General features: G+C 45.1%; 1 long non-coding RNA gene across 2 annotated transcripts; it reads left to right on the plus strand.

Moving 5' to 3' along the window:
• Positions 1-776: 776 nt before the first annotated feature.
• On the plus strand, positions 777-11,210 carry LOC144243188 (uncharacterized). 2 transcript variants are annotated; one of them, XR_013338565.1, is made up of 4 exons: positions 777-922; positions 2,064-2,322; positions 9,418-9,519; positions 10,247-11,210. It is a non-coding gene; the product is annotated as an uncharacterized LOC144243188 (long non-coding RNA). The 2 variants fall into 2 exon arrangements; XR_013338564.1 differs by having other exon boundaries at positions 784-922; positions 2,064-2,285.
• Positions 11,211-17,051: the final 5,841 nt, after the last annotated feature.

The raw sequence follows: 17,051 nt of genomic DNA on the forward strand, positions 1-17,051 counted from the left end.
GGTTACATTTGCTTTCTGTGCAGTGATTAATGTTAAACGGTCAAGTTACAATAGGACAGTGAGGCTGGTATGAGCAGCCAGACTTCTCTTTCTCTGTCTCAGAATGATAAAGAAATAGCAATTTTTCGATAGCCCTGGAAGATTCTGGCTTAAATGTATCTATGTATCCATCCACGCACCTACACAGAAATACACAGCTAAATAAAATTAAATGGCTTGCCTTCCTTCCTTCCTTCTTTCCCTTTCTCCCTCCTCTCTCTCTCGTTCTCTGCCTCTCTCTTTTTCTTACCAGATGTATTTATTGTCAGCATACATTCACTGAATGTTTGTTTGCTCTGCATCAGACACTGCATTTTACAAAGGGTAGATGTCCCCTGCCCTAAAGTACCTCACAGTTTAGCTGGGGACACAGGGACAAGAAGTCATTACAACCCATGTCAAGCAGCTTTCACCAGCCTGTGGAGTCAAGAAAGTCACCTCAAGATTCACGATCCCCGATTCCTGTTCTTGCCCGCCCGCCAGCCCGGCTGGGGCTCCCCACGGCGTTTCCTCCCCTCTCACGTGGCTGACAGCTGAAGTGGGCTAAGGGAACAAATAAACGAATGAATGAAAACATAAATGTGGTCCGATCGCATATGCCTTGCTGGAAGTGTGAATGCATTCCTGAAAATCCGTTCAGTTCGGGATCACATGTCTTCAAACACAGAGAGGGAGCTTACTATTTAAAGCAATCTGATAGTGAGGCATTTTGCAAAGCAGAGACACTCCCATCATTTTGTAATGACCCCGATTAACCAACCAACGTTATTTCATTCGGATTTTCAGGATTTTCACATGCAGATTTCTCTTCGAGCGCGCGGTTCATAGGGTAAGCACCGGCGTCCAGGAAGCCGTGCAGAATCTGAGACAGCCGAGAACCAAGGTCAGAGAGCCCCTCCTGGGTGGGCCACAGATCCCTGTCAAGGCTGCTCTTTTCAGAGGCTGCCCCCCCCNGCCGAGCTTGGGGCTCTTGTTCCAGCTCCAGCAAGATCACTACTCCTCCTCTTTTGATGCTTTAGAGTCATCTTTGAAGAGCCTCCAAATGGCCAATAATAAATCCTTGGCAGCCAAGGGCCTACCCCGGGCTCCCGTGAGGAGGGGCCTCCAGGCCGGCAAAGGGTGGGGCAGATGCAGAGGAAGGTGAAGGGGAGCCACGGAGGACTCGTGAGGGCAGCTGGATCGCGAGACCGGATCCAGCCTGTTCTGCAGGCTCGGCTTGCTCTCAGGACACAGGCCCTTCCCTGTGGCACCATATGGGGGAAATGTGAACGCTACCAGCCAGGATTTGTGCCAGGGCCTCTACATAGACGCTTTATCCTCCTCACAATCTTCCAGATGGGAGGAGAGAGCTTGCAGGAAGTCCACTGACTTTTCCAAATTCATGGTTAGCCAGGTGGCAAACCTAAAGCTAAAATCAAAATGTTCGAGTTCAGGCAAGGCCTTTTCTTAGTTACAGCCAGTAGACGTTATGAGCTGAGCTGGCTTTTTGGCCCTCAGACAGGCAAGCTACGTCACCGGCCATGCTGTCTCCAGCTGCTGCTTTTCTGTTCAGCCTGTGAGGAAACGGCATCTCCAATGGAGCGTGGTTATTAATATCAGCATCTTTAGTAGCTAAGTCACATGAGACGAAGAATAAGCCCCCTTTTTTTGCTTCATGATCTGTAAGCGCCCAGACAGCCGTCGGATCAATAGGGATTTTTCTCTTAAGGTCAGACTGGCGGCGGAGGCCACACACGACCAGCACAGTGTGGCTGCCTCCTCCCCCAGCTCCCCCTCCCTGGGCGCTGTGGGTCCTGGTGACATTGACATCTTTTGTTACAAAGTGGGTTACAAATGATTGTGGATCGGTCCATGCTGTGTTCCAGCTAGTTTACAAAGAAGCATTGGAGAGAGAAATTCCACAGGGCTGATAGGAGCCCTTCCCTAGGAAGATTTATACTGTGTCAGAGCAGCAAAATGCGGGACAGGCGGTAAAAACGGCCTCTGCAACTGAGCCAAAATCTGACCAGATCTTACCCCTCCAGCTACTCAGAGTCCTCGTCTCCCTGCCCCCACCCCCGCCCGCCAAAGTCTGCAAGAAGACACCAAGGCCAAGTGCAGACCATCATTTCAGCTTTCGTTCCGGACTTCTGAATAAATCTGCGATCAGAGCAAAGACCGGTTTCCCTGCGGGGAAAATGCCTAGAACGTTCGGTGGACCCTCACCTGGGCATGAGTTTCACCCTCACACGTAACCGCCAGGACAAGTGAGCACAGACAGTCGGCAGGATCCTGCCCGGGCTTGTAAGGGACCGAAAGGGGTTGTTTCTCCGAAGCGCTGAGGGGNAACCTGACAGCCTCCCCGAGACGGGCAGGGTGGGGTTCTGAAAGAAGGTCGGCCAGGCAGCTGCTAAGCTCGCTCCGGGCAGGGTGGGCGTGGCGGATTGGGCTCCGCCGTCCCAGAAAGAGCTTCAAGTACGTGCGGGACTTACAGCGTTTTTTCCCCTAATGAACGGAAAAAAAAATCATAAAACAGGGATGAAGGAAATCATACAAATGGCAGAGAAAAGCACCAGAACACCTGAAAGGGGACAGCGGGTGGGCTTTGAAAGCGAAGGCGTGGAATGGTGAGAAAACAGTACCAAGGTGGAGATTAAAATCCTACCCAAGGAGCATAGGCCAAGAGAAAAAGCAACAACCTGCATCTTTTGAACCAAGGGAGAAAGTACTTGAGTCTGAGGCAGCTCCCTCAGCCTGCAGCCTGGGGCAGTGAGTGACAGGGAGGGGCTGGGAGTGACCTTGGCAATGACAAAGCCGGCCTGTGTGAGAGATGAATGGCTGCCGCCGCCCTCAGCCGGGAGCACACCAAGAGTTTTCTATCAGTGCTGGCAGATGGCTAGAGATTTTGCGCTGCCTTGAATTTTAAAGTATTTCTTCGTAGGAAATCAGACGTCTCTTGTAATGTGAAAATGGGTTTAATTTAAGTGGCGGTTTCAAGCAGTCATCACAAATTCCACCAGGCACAAAAATATACCAGGCAAAAAGTGTCAGGACGGTTTTGAGCAGGCACGCTTTCTTGTTAGGTTGGGACAAACCAGCAGGTGCTCATGGGTTTTGTCAAATCTGATCTCCCGGTGACCACTCTTACCCACTGGTGAGACATAAGCTATTGGGGGAGGGAGGGGTCCAGCGAGGGGGGAGTAATTGGCTCTCAGTGTTGAAGTAAGAGGACTAGAAAAACAGGCTCTAAGAGTTGCAGACAAGGGATTAAAACCTGAGTCAGGGTCACCACTGAGATGGTCTTCCTGACTATCTCAACAGGCTAACCTGGGAAAGTCCTAACTCTTGAGCGACAATGGCCAGTATTTGCTTTATAAATTCATCTGGGGCGCCTGGGTGTCTCTGTATGTTAAGCATCCGACTTCGGCTCAGGTCATGATCTCGAGGTTTGTAAGTTTGAGCCCCACATTGTGGGGCTGGTGTGCTGGGGGTGTGGAGCCTATCNAGCCTGACATGGGGCTCAAACTCACAAACCATGAGATCATAACCTGAACCGAAATCAGAGTCAGATGATCAGAGTCAGCTGTTTAACCAACTGAGCCACCCAGGCGCCTGGATGATCCTCCAACTTTTTTTTTTTTTTAATGTTTTATTTATTTCTGAGAGAGAGCGAGAGAGCAGGGGAAGGCCAGAGAGAGAGGGAGACACAGAATCTGCAGCAGGCTCCAGGCCCTGTGCTGTCCGACGCGGGGCTCGAACCCACGAACCGTGAGATCGTGACCTGAGCTGAAGTCGGACGCTTAACCCACTGAGCCACCCAGGCGCCCCTGATCCCCCAACTTCTAAGAGGCCAGGAGAGAACTACCTTTCTCTCCTTACCTCCTGTTTCTCTTTCTCCTGTTTAATGGCCTCACCAAGCATTCTCTCTGACTGACCCCAAATGCCAAGGAGAAACCAGAGGAGGCTTAGTATCCTTACATCCCAAACCTAATTATTACCTAACGCCATCACAGAGCAAGAGAAATCATGGTTTGTTTCCCCGTGGCATGAGTTAGTTAGATCAGTTAGCAAGATCATATCTCTCCAAGGTATTCTTGCCAAGGTTACATACTCAAAATCTCCCTCTTTTTTCCTCCTTCTCAGAAAAGTTTATATACTTCCAGCCTCTTCGTGACTCATGCTGTACCTGACGTTGTGTCTCTTTAAAATCCTTTCCTTGTCTGCAGGGGCTATGCCACCTTGTGGAAACCGGTCCCTTGGCTATCCCTTTCATGCTTCTTGAATTCCTTACCCATCACCCCCTGGCTGTGCCCCTCCCTTTTCCTCCTGCAATACATGCCCACAGCCAGGGGTCACAATCTGAGTGTGGTCTAGGGCCACAATTTACAAAGCACAAATGCCAAGTCAGTTTAGAGAAAAAAACCTTTTTTTGTCTTCCTTAAATGACACCTAGATCCAAAGGAAACAAGAAAGTTTACCGAAAGGATTATCTTTAAAACTATCATTATACTCCATCTCTAATGCTTCTTTATGCATAAAAATGTTTAGCTTTGGATTTAGGAAAATTCCCCTGAAGTCAAATCGAATTCATTAAGTCTGTTCAAATTACTGCTAAAATGTAGAGCATAATTCTAAAGATTTACTTTCCCTTTCTAAATTATTCCATACATTCAAATGATGCCTTAGATATATGGTAGAAAGCATCAAAATAACAAAGACTCTAATTTAGAAATAATGGTACTGTTTGGAAATGTTAACCTGCAGGGCGGTTTGTTTTGTTTTGTTTTGTTTTATCATTAGTGTTCTGGCTCCGCCTAATGGACAGTTTGCGTTATTGCAGAAGCACTTCAGAGATTATCCAAGACCCCTGAGATATTTCATTGTTTCATAGTCCAAGTGGTTTCCCAACACGGTTGAGGTGGCTTAATTAATTGCACACTATCGTACAGTAAAAACAAAAAGAAGAGAAATTCAGGCTCACAATGTATTCAACATCCCTTCGCTAGAGGTTATGACGGATTCCACAAGAGATTCCCTAACATTGTTTCAATGTTAGTTGAAGGCATGACTCAAAGCACAGGGAAGACTACTCAGCTCTCCTACGAGCTGTATAGACCTGGGGAGTAATCTGAAAGAAAGGAATAGAGAGGGTGACTGTACGACTATGCGTCACAGATTTTTGATAAAGTTGAGCAGCAGATATTTGAGGTTTGTGTTCAATTTCAGCAGCTTGGAGTGTGGGTAATTTGTGGAGCTGATTAAGAGCAATCCATATGTTTTAAAAGCACCAAGCAGATGGTAGGGCTGCCTTCATTTTTGGTGCAAAAATGCCTAATGAAATGAAAAAAGCCTAATGAAAATGCTAGACTGAATGGATGGCCATCCGCCTCATTCTTGGTATTCACTACATACTTCTGTTGGTTTTTCTGAATAGGCCGTGGTAAGGTATTTTCGGATCAGCCATGGGGAAGATGGGGAAGGAAGCAACATTTCCTCTTCTGTTTTCTTCTAGAATATTTGCAGTTTCAGGTGTCACATATAGGCGTGTGATCTATTTTGAGTTAGTTTTTGTATAGGGTGAGAGGAATAGATTGAGGTTTATTGTTTGCATGTGGATAGCTCAGTGCTCTAGCACCATTCATTGAAAACGCCCTAGCCTTTCTTCATTGAACTGCCTCTTCTACATTTGTTGACAATCAGTTCACCATCTATGGGCGGGTCTATTTCTTGACTTAATTCTGTTCCATTCATCTATATGTCTATCCTTTCTTCTCCGCCATGTCTTGATTACTGGAGATGTATCGTTAAGTCTTGAAACCAGTGTGTGGGTCTTCTAACTTTGTTCTCCAAAATCACTTTGACTAGTCCAGTTCATTTGCTTTTACATAGGAAGTTTAGAATTAGCTTGTTGATTTCTATAAAAACTCCTGCAAGGATTTTAATTAGATTGGTGTCCAATCTATAGATAAGTCTGGGGAGAATGGATATCTTAACAGTATTGAGACTTCTATTCCATAAGAACAGTAATCTCTCCATTTATTTAGAAATTTTTCTTTATCAAGATTTTGTATATATTTTGTTAGATCTTGTACATATTTTGTTAGAATTATACCTGAAAATTTCTCAACTTTTGGGGAGAGGGGTGTTACTTAAGTGGTATATAAAATTCAATCTCCAATGTTTATGGATAGCATCTAAAAATACAAGTGGTTTTTATATATTGACCTTGTATCTTGTGACCTCGCTAAACCCTATTGTTAGTTCTAAAAACTTGGTTGTAAATTCTCTCTGAATTTTTATGTAGACAACCATGCCATCTGCGACTAGAGACAATTTTATTTCCTTTTGTTAGTTTTTACTTGCTTTATTGCAGCCTAGGGGCTCTAATATGATACTCATTAAAGAACAGACATCCTTGCCTTGTCCCTAATTTTAGAGGACAAGCAATCAATGCTTCACCATTAAGTATGACGTTCTCTGTTGGCTTTTTATAGGTGACCTTTTAGCAGGTTGAGAAAATTCCCTATTTCTTTTGAATTACCTTTGGCAGCTGTGTTTTCAAGAAATTTGTTCATTTTATTTAAGTTGTTACATTTATAAACACAATAGTTGATGGGTGTTTCATTATTATTCTTTTATTGACTTTAGTGTCTGTAATGATATCTTTCAGTATGGATATGGATAACTTGTATCCTCTCCCTGTATTTCTTCTTTTTCTTATGTTTATCTTTTTTTGAAGGGGAGAGAGAGAGAGAGACAGAGTGGGAGCAGGGAAGGGGCAGAGAGAGAGGGAAGCACAGAATCTGAAGCAGGCTCCAGGCTCTGAGCTGTCAGCACAGAGCCGGGCGCGGGGCTTGAACCCACAGAAAGACTGTGAGATCATGACCTGAGCTGAAGCTAGAAGCCCAACCAACTAAGCCACCCAGGCACCCCAGTATGATTTCCTTTAAAAAGTTTTTTAAGTTTATTTATTTATTTAAGTAATCTCTGCACCCATTGTGGGGCTTGAATTCATGACCTGGAGAGATTAAGCATTGCATGGTCTTCTGACAGCCAGCCAGACACCCTTGATTTCCTGTCTTTTAAATTTGCTAGAGTTTTATTTGAATGATGTGTATTTGAAAAGAATATATAATCTGTTCTTGGATAGAGTTCAAGTAGGTCAAGTTGTTGTTCAGGTTTTTGGTAGCCTCCCTGATTTTCTGTCTTCTTGGTCTGTTGATTACAGAGAAAGGAGCATTGACATCTCCGACTGCAGTTGTGGATTTATTTGTTTGTTTGTTTCTCCTTTTGGTTTCATCAGTTTTTGGGTCATCTGTTTTGAAGCTCTGTTGTTGGGTGCATACACATTGAAGGTTGTTGACTTCTGGTGAATTGATTCCTTTATCATTACATAATGGTCCTTTTTTTTTCCTGGCGATATTTCTTGTTCTGAAATCTACTTCTGATATTAATATAACCAATCCAGATTACTTTTGATCAGTGTTCTCATGACATAATTTTTTTAACCATATTTTGACTTCTAAATTATTTAAAGTGGATTTGCTACAGACAGAATATAGTTAGATCTTATTTTATATATAACAATTTTTATCTTTTAGTGTGTAGGTTTAGACTGTAATTAATGCAATTATAAATATGGTTAGAATAAATTCACCATCTTGCTAGTTGTTTGCTATTTGTGTTTGCCTTTTTTAATGTTTACTTATTTATTTGGGGGTGAGAGTTCAGTCTCATGAACCATGAAATTATGACCTGAGCTGAAATCAGGAGTCAGATGTTCAAATGACTGAGTCACCCAGGTGTCCCTATTTATTTTTGCTTTTTTTTTTTTAAAGTTTATTTATTTATTTTTGAGAGAGTGAGAGAGCACAAGCAAGGGAGGGGCAGAGAGAGAGGGAGACAGAATCCTAAGCAGGCTCTGAGCCACCAGCACAGAGCTCGATGTGGTGCTCAAACTCACAAACCATGAGGTCATGACCTGAGCCAAAATCAAGAATTGGAAGTTTAACCAATTGAGTCACACAGGCACCCCTATGTTTGCTTTCAAAAGATATTTAGGGGTGCCTGGATGGCTCAGTCAGTTGAGCATCCAACTTTGGCTCAAGTCATGATCTTGAGGTTTACGAGTTTGAGCCCCACACCGGGCACTGTGCTGACAGCTCAGCTTCGAGCCTGCTTGGGATTCTGTCTCCCTCTCTCTCTGCCCCTCCCCTGCTCATTCTCAGTCTCTGTCTCTTAAAAATAAATAAACATTAAAAATGTTATTGAAAATAAAAAATTAAAAGATATTTAAATACTGTGCTTGTGATGTAATCACACTAGTAAGTTTTAGGAAACTATTATGACTATAAGAACACAAGCTTTTGGGGCCATCTTCTCTTTGGAAGGAAGTCATCTGCTCATTGAATATTTAATACAGATAGATAAGGAACATGTTACTATGTGTTTAACCCAAAGGGTTACTAAATCTTTTCAAAGACTGTGAGGGAAGACAGCAAAGAGTTTAAAGACCTAGGGCTTGGTCTTAGCTCTACCCCTTGTTAGTTCTGCAGCTCTGGACAAGTTTCTCATCTCCTTGATGCTCAAATGGATGAAATAATGCTTACTATAAGCAATCGGAGGAGCTTTCTCTGAATCTTGGGTAGAGTTGTGAAAAACAAATCTCTTCACTTGGGGAAAATACTCAGATGGGGTTTCTAAATGTGTTTGGATGATGAAAGGGAATTTAATAAATAATCGTAGTCAACTTGAGGATATATGTTTGAATATACACAAATCAGTGCCTGTTGTAGAGAATGCAAATGAGAAACTATGAGGCTTCAAATAATGCAGGCTGGAGAGAAGAGTCAGTGCAATGGGACTTGAAGATCAATTGGATACAGAGGATAGAAAAGGGAGAGGTTTAGGATCACTTTCAAGTTTCAGATTTGGGAAATTTGGGAGATAGTGGTTCTTTCACTAGGATACAAATTACAGGACAGTTAGAGGTGCTGGCTCACGAACAGAAGGTAGTATTAGTTTTAAATGAATGTCAGTTGAATTTGAGGGGTCTGTGGCGGACCAGGCGGAGGTGTCAGTAGGTAGCCTGATTCATGCATCCGCAGCTCACAAGGGGTCTGGGCTAGAGACTTGGAAGCCATCAGCATACACGTGGGGGTTGGAGCCAAAGGCATGGGTGAGTGTATATACTGAAAAATAGGCTGAGGATGGTACCCTGGGATATTCGTGAGGATGCTTTCAGGTGTTAGAAAGTAAAATCTCAACTGAAAGTAGTATAAGGTGCTATCATCTTACATACCAAGGTGACACAGTTAACTCAGTGGCTCTAAAACTGAAGAACATGGATTCTTTCCATTTGTCTCATCTGCCTTCTTGGATATTTTGACTGGCCTTTAGGGACGATTTCCTTACGGGTCCAAGATGGCTGCCATGGTTCCAAGCATCCCTGAGGATGACCAATTGGAGGCACCAGAGAATCTGTGTATGAGTCTCTTTAAGGTAAGAGCCTTTTCCTTTGCACTGCGGGTGGGAATGCAAACTGGTGCCGCCACTCTGGAAAACAGTATGGAGGTTCCTCAAAAAATTAAAAATAGAACTACCCTATCACCCAGCAATTCCACTACTAGGTATTTATCCAAGGGATACACATGTGCTGTTTCAAAGGGGCACAGGCACCCCAATGTTTATAGCAGCACTATCGACAACAGCCAAAGTATGGAAAGAGCCCAAATGTCCATCAATGGATGAATGGATAAAGAACATGTGGTATATATATACAATGGAGTATTACTCAGCAATCAAAAAGAATGAAGTCTTGCCATTTGCAACTATGTGGATGGAACTAGAGGGTATCATGCTAAGCGAAATTAGTCAGTCAGAGAAAGACAAATATCTTATGACTTCTCTCATATGAAGACTTTAAGATACAAAACAGATGAACATAAGGAAAGGGAAGCAAAAGTAACATATAAACAGGGAGGGGGACGATACATAAGAGACTCTTGCATATAGGGAACAAACAGAGGGTTTCTGGGAGGGCTGTGGGAGGGGGATGGGCTAAATGGGTAAAGGGGCATTAAGGAATCTCCTCCCAAAATCATCGTTGCATGATTTTATTTATATTCTACCTTGGATGTAAATTAGAAAATTAATTAATTTTTTACAAAAAGAATAAAAGCCTTTCTAGATTTGAACTTAGTGGATTTGAACTCCTGTTTGTTGGCAGGTAGTCCCATGCCCGTCCACGGTCACTGGCCAAGGGATGGAGTTACAGGGGGTGTGCACCAGTTAGGATTCACCCCCATGGCTGTTCCTGGAAGCACATGGCCATTCGACACCTGGACAGAATGAAAGAAGTGAAGAAATGAGTGTTGGCTAGAAGCCCCAAGCCCTCCACTCCCTGAGAGCAGAACACCTTTAGCTGAGGAATATGCTCAGAACTATTCTGAGGCCACAGAAGCCAAGAAAGAAGAGATTCTGGAAAGATACCATGATAATAATAATAAAAAAAAAAATTAACTGGTGAAATTGGAATACGATGTATAGTTTAGCTAACAGTGTTGTGCTAATGTCGATGTCCCGGTTTGGTAATTGTGCTATAGTTAGATACAGAAGATGCTAGCATCAGGGGAAACCAGGGAAAGGGTCCATAATGACTCAGTGCTATTTTTGCAATTTTCTATCAGTCTACAATTATTAAAAAACAAGGTTTTATTTGAATTTTTCAAAAGTTTACTTATTTGGAGAGAGACAGGGACAGTGCAAGTAGGGACAGGGCTGAGAGAGAGAGAGAGAGAGAGAGAGAGAGAGAGAGAGAATCCCAAGCAGGCTCTGTGCTGCCAGCGCAGAGCCTGACTCGGGGCTCGAACTCACGAAACTGCGAGATCACGACCTGAGCTGAAACTAAGAGTCTGACAATCGACCGAGCCTGCCAGGAGGCCCCAAATAAAAGGTTTTAAAAAGCTACAATAGGGGTGCCTGTGTGGCCCAGTCTGTTAAGCGTCCTACGCTTGGTTGATGTCGCAATTTTGTGAGTTCAAGCCCTGCATCGGGCTCTGCGATGACAGCACAGAGCCTGCTTGGGATTCTGCCTCCCTTTCTCTCTGCTCTGTCCCCATTCACACCATCTCTGCCTCTCTCAAAATAAATAAATAAACTTAAAAAAATAAAAAGTTTCAACAGTAATAGCCAATTGTGCCAGGATTATTACAGGAAATTTACAGATATGCACTCATGTAATCCTCACAGCAACCCTCTGAAGTAGCTGGTTCCTAATAAAGCCCAATTTCTCAGATGAGGAAACTGAGGCACACAGATGCTAAGTAATCCGCTAAAAGGTAAAGCAGCTGGCAGGCAATCTGGCCAAAATTCAAACCCACACAACTCGGCTTTGGAGACACATTCCTGACCGCTGTGCTATACTGTTGCTTGGGGAGTACTCTTACTGTTAGGATCACCGAGACGCTGTGTTAGGTCACAGGGCCCCACACCCAAAAGGCTCTCAGTGCTCAGTGCTGTAGAGACATCTGGCATGTTGACCTCTGTCCACCACGTTTAGCTCAAGCAGGTTGTTGGTGACATTTTGTGGAGAGCCGTGTGGTAATGACCTGTGAGGTGAACCCGAAATGTCAGAGCAGAGAGAGCAAATGTGGCTGGGTCCCACAAGATGAGCTGCAGAGAGAGGGGAGGGCTCTGGCAGGGGACACAGGAGTGCTTTCCCCTAGACCTGAGCTAATTCGGGTCCGGGGAACACACCAGCCACAAGGGAGAGCTAGAACTCACAGGAGAGAGGGGACACGGGGTGGCGGACGGGACTCACATTCTGTGCACACCCAGGACACACATCCCCCTAGAGCTCGGGGTTCTGTGTGAAGGGGGAGGCCCTCGGAGGGTGAGGAGCCCCCGAGGTGGCCGAGAGGCACCTCTGTCCCAGGCTGGCTGAAGCCAGACGGCCCAGTGCCAACCAGGCCCCGGTTTTCTCTGCTCTCATTTTCTTTCTAAACCTTTCCCTTATGTTCGTGACGCCCCTCCAGATGCCTGGTGCCTTCCTGCCCGCAGCTGCCTCATTTTGCTCAAGGCAAGAGCTCATGTTCAGTTCTTTGCACTTGTTCAATGACAGAATACACTTCGATGGAAATCCACATTGAGTTTCATGTGTTAAAACTTTGCTTTGATTATGGAATGAACAGCTGTTTTTCTGAGTTAAAGGGCATCCCAACAATTTAGGGTAGAGATCCGTCATGGGCTGAGGGCCCCTGATGTAACAGTAGGCTCACCTGGCTGACCCGAAGGGTAAAGCGGAGGCCTGAGGGCTGAGACACACGGAGATCAGTCTTCCCGAGATAGCTTCCGAACTAGCATCCTTATTGGGCTTAACCTCCCGCCCTCATTCATCTCTGATATAATGAATGTACCTTATTTTAGTCACAAGCATTTATTGAACTGTATTTGGACCAGCATCAGAAAGATCTATGATTTTTTTTTTTAAAGAAAGAAATCTAGTAAAATCTAGGGATTCTCTTGCTAACTCTTGCCCACTAAGATTTAAACACCCAGGCCCTGCAATCCGTCAGGGGCGGGGATGCAGCTCTCACGGCTTTGGGAGCACCTGGTGTCCTTGACAGGTATGCACCGTGAGGAACTGTCCACCTCACCGGGCATGGGCGTTGAGTGGTTTTCGCCAGTAGCAGATGAACCGGGGCCGTCCGCCCTCTCGGTTTGTCCAATGGCTGATTTAAGCCATAGGAACAGAGCTGGCTGCTCTACAAATGGATCAGCCTCATCAGCTTACCCTTGCTCAAAACATGAAGGCATAGTTTCAGAACATTTTCAGTAACAATTGTAAATTTATTGGAATGAGACCTGCTTTATATGCATGCAGACAGTTCAACTGCATGTCCAATAATTACCAATAATTACCTTCTATCATGAGAACAGGCTTGATCAAACATTTACAAGGAGCCGCCACGTGTTCAGGAAGCTATTGGACTCACTAGTGGTGCATGCTTTACTACGCAGTCTTTTTCCAGAGGTTCCGCTGGGTTTCTGAATACACTGCCAGACCACCAGGCCACAGTCGGCTCACCTCCCTACTCCTCCTACCTCCGACCTCCACAGTGACCTCGGTTTCTCTCTCTTCTGTTTCCCGAGCAGTCTGTTTAATGGTGGAAACTCTGCCTTGAACCCCAGCTACTTGTCATCTGTCTCTTGTACTTGAACTCAAGGGTAGGACTGTTCTATTTCTGTCGTATCCCCCAGACCACCCAAGCACAGGGCCTCGCATGCAGCAACTATGCAACTGCAACTAAATAGCAGGTCACATTTCATGTCCTGACCACCTTGAACTGCAATTTGTGGGTTCAGTTATAACACTTAGATAATAAATAATCCATACAAGTACTTTTGCTTTCTACCCCCCACCCATAATGTAAGTCACTCTTAGAAAAAAAAAAAAAGCAAGTAATTTGAGATATTTTTATAGTTAGAGACAAACTGGGCTAAGCTCTTGTTTCGTTAAGTCATCGACTAATACTACCCCTCAATTTTAATACTCAAATTTATTTTTTAATTTTTCTAAACATTTATTTTTGAGACAGAGAGACAGAGTATGAGCAGAGTATGATCCGAAGCAGGCTCCAGACTCCGAGCTGTCAGCCCAGAGCTCAACGCGGGGCTCAAACTCACAAACTGTGAGATCATGGCCTGAGCTGAAGTTGGACACCTAACCAACCCAGGCGCCCTTGAATACTCAAATTTAAACCATTAAACAAAACCACCTGCTAATTTGAAAGCAGCACAATGACGGAGGAGGCAGAAAAATGGAAGTGATGAGGATTTCCCCACACAGGATAACTGTGTCGTTCCCCTGCTGCATTCAAAGTAATTCATTCACTGTTAATTCTCCACGAAGCAGGCAAAACCCGACATAACCTCGTCCACAGACTAGAAGCAGGATGTCGTGGCTGCAACAAAATCTACAGATCTTGGGGCTGAGGGTGATTTTTCTTTGGCCTTTTATGGACTTTGTTTTTCTCCATCTACATGGACAACTGAAAATTTCTTTTATACCAGTCTCTCTACTCATCTTGGGTTCTGAGACTCAAAGGAACACTCACTGAGGACAATGAGCTATAAAAACATAAGGCATTGTTTACAGATGTCTTTTAAAAGGAGAGTTCCCTTTAAAAATCAAGAGAGATACCGTGTTTCAGTTTCTCACACAATGGATTATCATGTGGGCAAGGCTGGCCCCTAGTTAAGAGATCTGCTCACACAACTGACACTGAATAACCAGCCCTTAAAAAACTGTGGACGGTTGGGGCACCTGGGTGGCTCAGTCAGTTAAGCATCTGACTTTGGCTCAGGTCATGGTCTCACGGTCCGTGAATTTGAGTCCCACATCGGGCTCGGTGCTGACAGCTCGGAGCCTGGAGCCTGCTTTCGATTCTGTGTCTCCCTCTCTCTCTGCCCCTCTCCTGCTCAGTCTGTCTCTGTCTCAAAAATAAACATTAAAAAAAATTTTTTTAAAATGTGGATGGTTATAGTACAGACTACTGTTAGAAGTCCTAGTCTAGAAGTCCTAGTCACACAAGTGGCCTTATTCTCTGCCTTTCTCCCCTCGTAGTTGAGGCCGCTCCTGCTCTTGTCAGCCTCCGGCCTCNTAAAAAAAAAAAAAAAAAGAAGTCCTAGTCACACAATCTAAAATCCTACTTATTAGAGAAAAGCCTTAAAAGCATATTGGAAAACGAGAGAAAACTTAATGAAAGGCAAGAGCGATAAAGACACCTTGGTGAAGTCCTACCTTAACCTCCAAGCTACTTTAGTGAACAAGAAGGGCGCTTTTGTGGATATGTAACAGTGAACAGGCACTGACGGCGGAGCTAAGATTTAGTTGTAAACATAAAAGGCCACAGATCACTGAAGATGCCACAAATGCCCGCGGCACACATTTTTCTTCTTCTCCAAAACTCCTCTTTGAGCACGTTTCCTAAGACCACTCCCAAGAACCGGGTCCTCTAGTGGCCAGGAAAACATGGGGAGCAGGCAGTTTTAAAATGTTTTCTTTTGAATGTTTGTTTATTTTGAGAGACAGAGAGAGGCAGAGCATGAGCAGGGAAGGGGCAGAGAGAGAGGGAGACACAAGATCTGAAGCAGGTTCCAGGCTCTGGGCTGTAGGCACAGAGCCTGATGCAGGGCTCGAACCCACAGACTGCGAGATCATGACCTGAGCCGAAGTCAGATGCTTAACCGACTAAGCCACCCAGGAGCCCCGAAAGCAGACAGTTTTAAACAGAGGGATTCAATACAGGGAACCAGCCACATGGCTTGTTAACATGCTAATTCAACAAAAAAGGAACCCTCCGGTGACCCGGTGACACACAACTGAAGGAAGCAGCCACTGCTGCCAGGGCTGGCGGCAGCGGAAAGGAAGACAGAGGGGCGGCTCAAACTTTGAAGGTCAGAGGAAGGGGCCCCACAAGCCTGGCCTGAGCTTCTGAGGAGGGAGTGAGTTGGTGCTGGGGTGGTCAAGGAAGATGCCAGAAAGCTGCCGTGTGGTGCGGGGAGCCGGAAGCCAGAAGGGCCAGCGTGGGCTCTTCCAGCAGGGGACTGATGGGACGGGAAAATGGCAAGCAAATCCCTCCTCTTCTCCTCCCAGACCCCTCAAGTCTCTCCCATCAGCCGGTGGGGCAGAGGAGAGCTTTCCCATTCGGGAGATCTGAGCTAATTTAGGTCCAGGGACAGCTGGAACTCACAGGAGAGAGGGGACACTGGAGAAGAGGAGGGTCTGGCGAATAGTCCTCGGGAACCCCAGCCCCACATCACGGAGCAGAGACACAGGGAAGGCGGGGCAGTAACGGGTAACTAATCCGCACCACCCATGACTGACTGTTGGAATGTATAAGGTACAAAGGTTAACAAGAACATTTTCTTGAGGGCAGTATATGTAAGCATACATATGTAACTGTTTTAAAGTGCACGGTTCAATGGCATTAAGCACATTCACACTGTATATAACCACCACTTCTTTCATCAGAACTTTTTCACCTTCCCAATCTAAAACTGTCCCCATTAAACACAAACTCCTCATCCCCCCTCCCCCACAACAACCATTCTACTTTATTTCTAAATTCTACTTAAAGAAAAAAATTTTTTTTCATTTTGTTTATTTTAGAGAGAGAGCATATGCAAGCAGGGAGAGGGGCCAACGGAGAGAGAATCTCAGGCAAGTTTCACGCTTGGCACTGAGCCCGATGTGCGGCTCAGTCCCACGCCCCTGGGATCATGACCTGGGCCAAAATCAAGAGTCAGACGCTCAACCGAGGCACCCAGGAGCCCTATGAATAGGCCTACTCCAGGTTCTCAGATAGACGGAATCCAGTCCTTCTGTGCCTGGCTTCCTGCATTTTGCAGAACGTCAAGGTTCGTCCGTGTTGTAGCACGGGGTCAGAATTTCCTTCGTTTTGAAGGCTGAATAATATTCCACTTTACATACAGAAGACTTAGGTTTATCCATTCATCTGTTGATGGACATCTGGCATGTTCCCCCCCTTTGGTGACTGTGAATTGTGCTATGACACTGGTGTGTAAGTGTCTATTTGGATCCCTGCTTTCAATTGTTATTTTGGCATGTGCCTAGAGGTGGAATTTCCGGGGCACATTGTAGTTCTATGTTTTAACTTTTTGAGAAGTAGCCTGGCTGTCTTCCAGCAGAGGTACTGTCATTTTCTCATCTAAAACCCTCAAGAAATTAAGACGTGACGTTTTGAAAAAATACTGTCGGGGCATCTGGGTGGCTCAGTCGGATAAGCATCTGACTTCGGCTCAGGTCATGATCTCCCAGTTTGTGGGTTCCAGCCCCACGTCGGGCTCTGTGCTGACAGCTCAGAGCCTGGAGCCTGCTTCGGATTCTGTGTCTCCCCTTCTCTCTGGCCCTCCCTGTTCATGCTCTGTCCCTCTCTCTGTTTAAAAGAAAAGAAAAAAAAAAGAAAAAATACTGTCAGGTGCACAATTTGTAATTGCACAAATAAACG

The sequence above is a fragment of the Crocuta crocuta genome, unplaced genomic scaffold (genome assembly GCF_008692635.1).
Source record: "Crocuta crocuta isolate KB4526 unplaced genomic scaffold, BGI_CrCroc_1.0 scaffold26, whole genome shotgun sequence".
In the NCBI taxonomy this organism is placed as follows: Eukaryota; Metazoa; Chordata; class Mammalia; order Carnivora; family Hyaenidae; genus Crocuta; species Crocuta crocuta.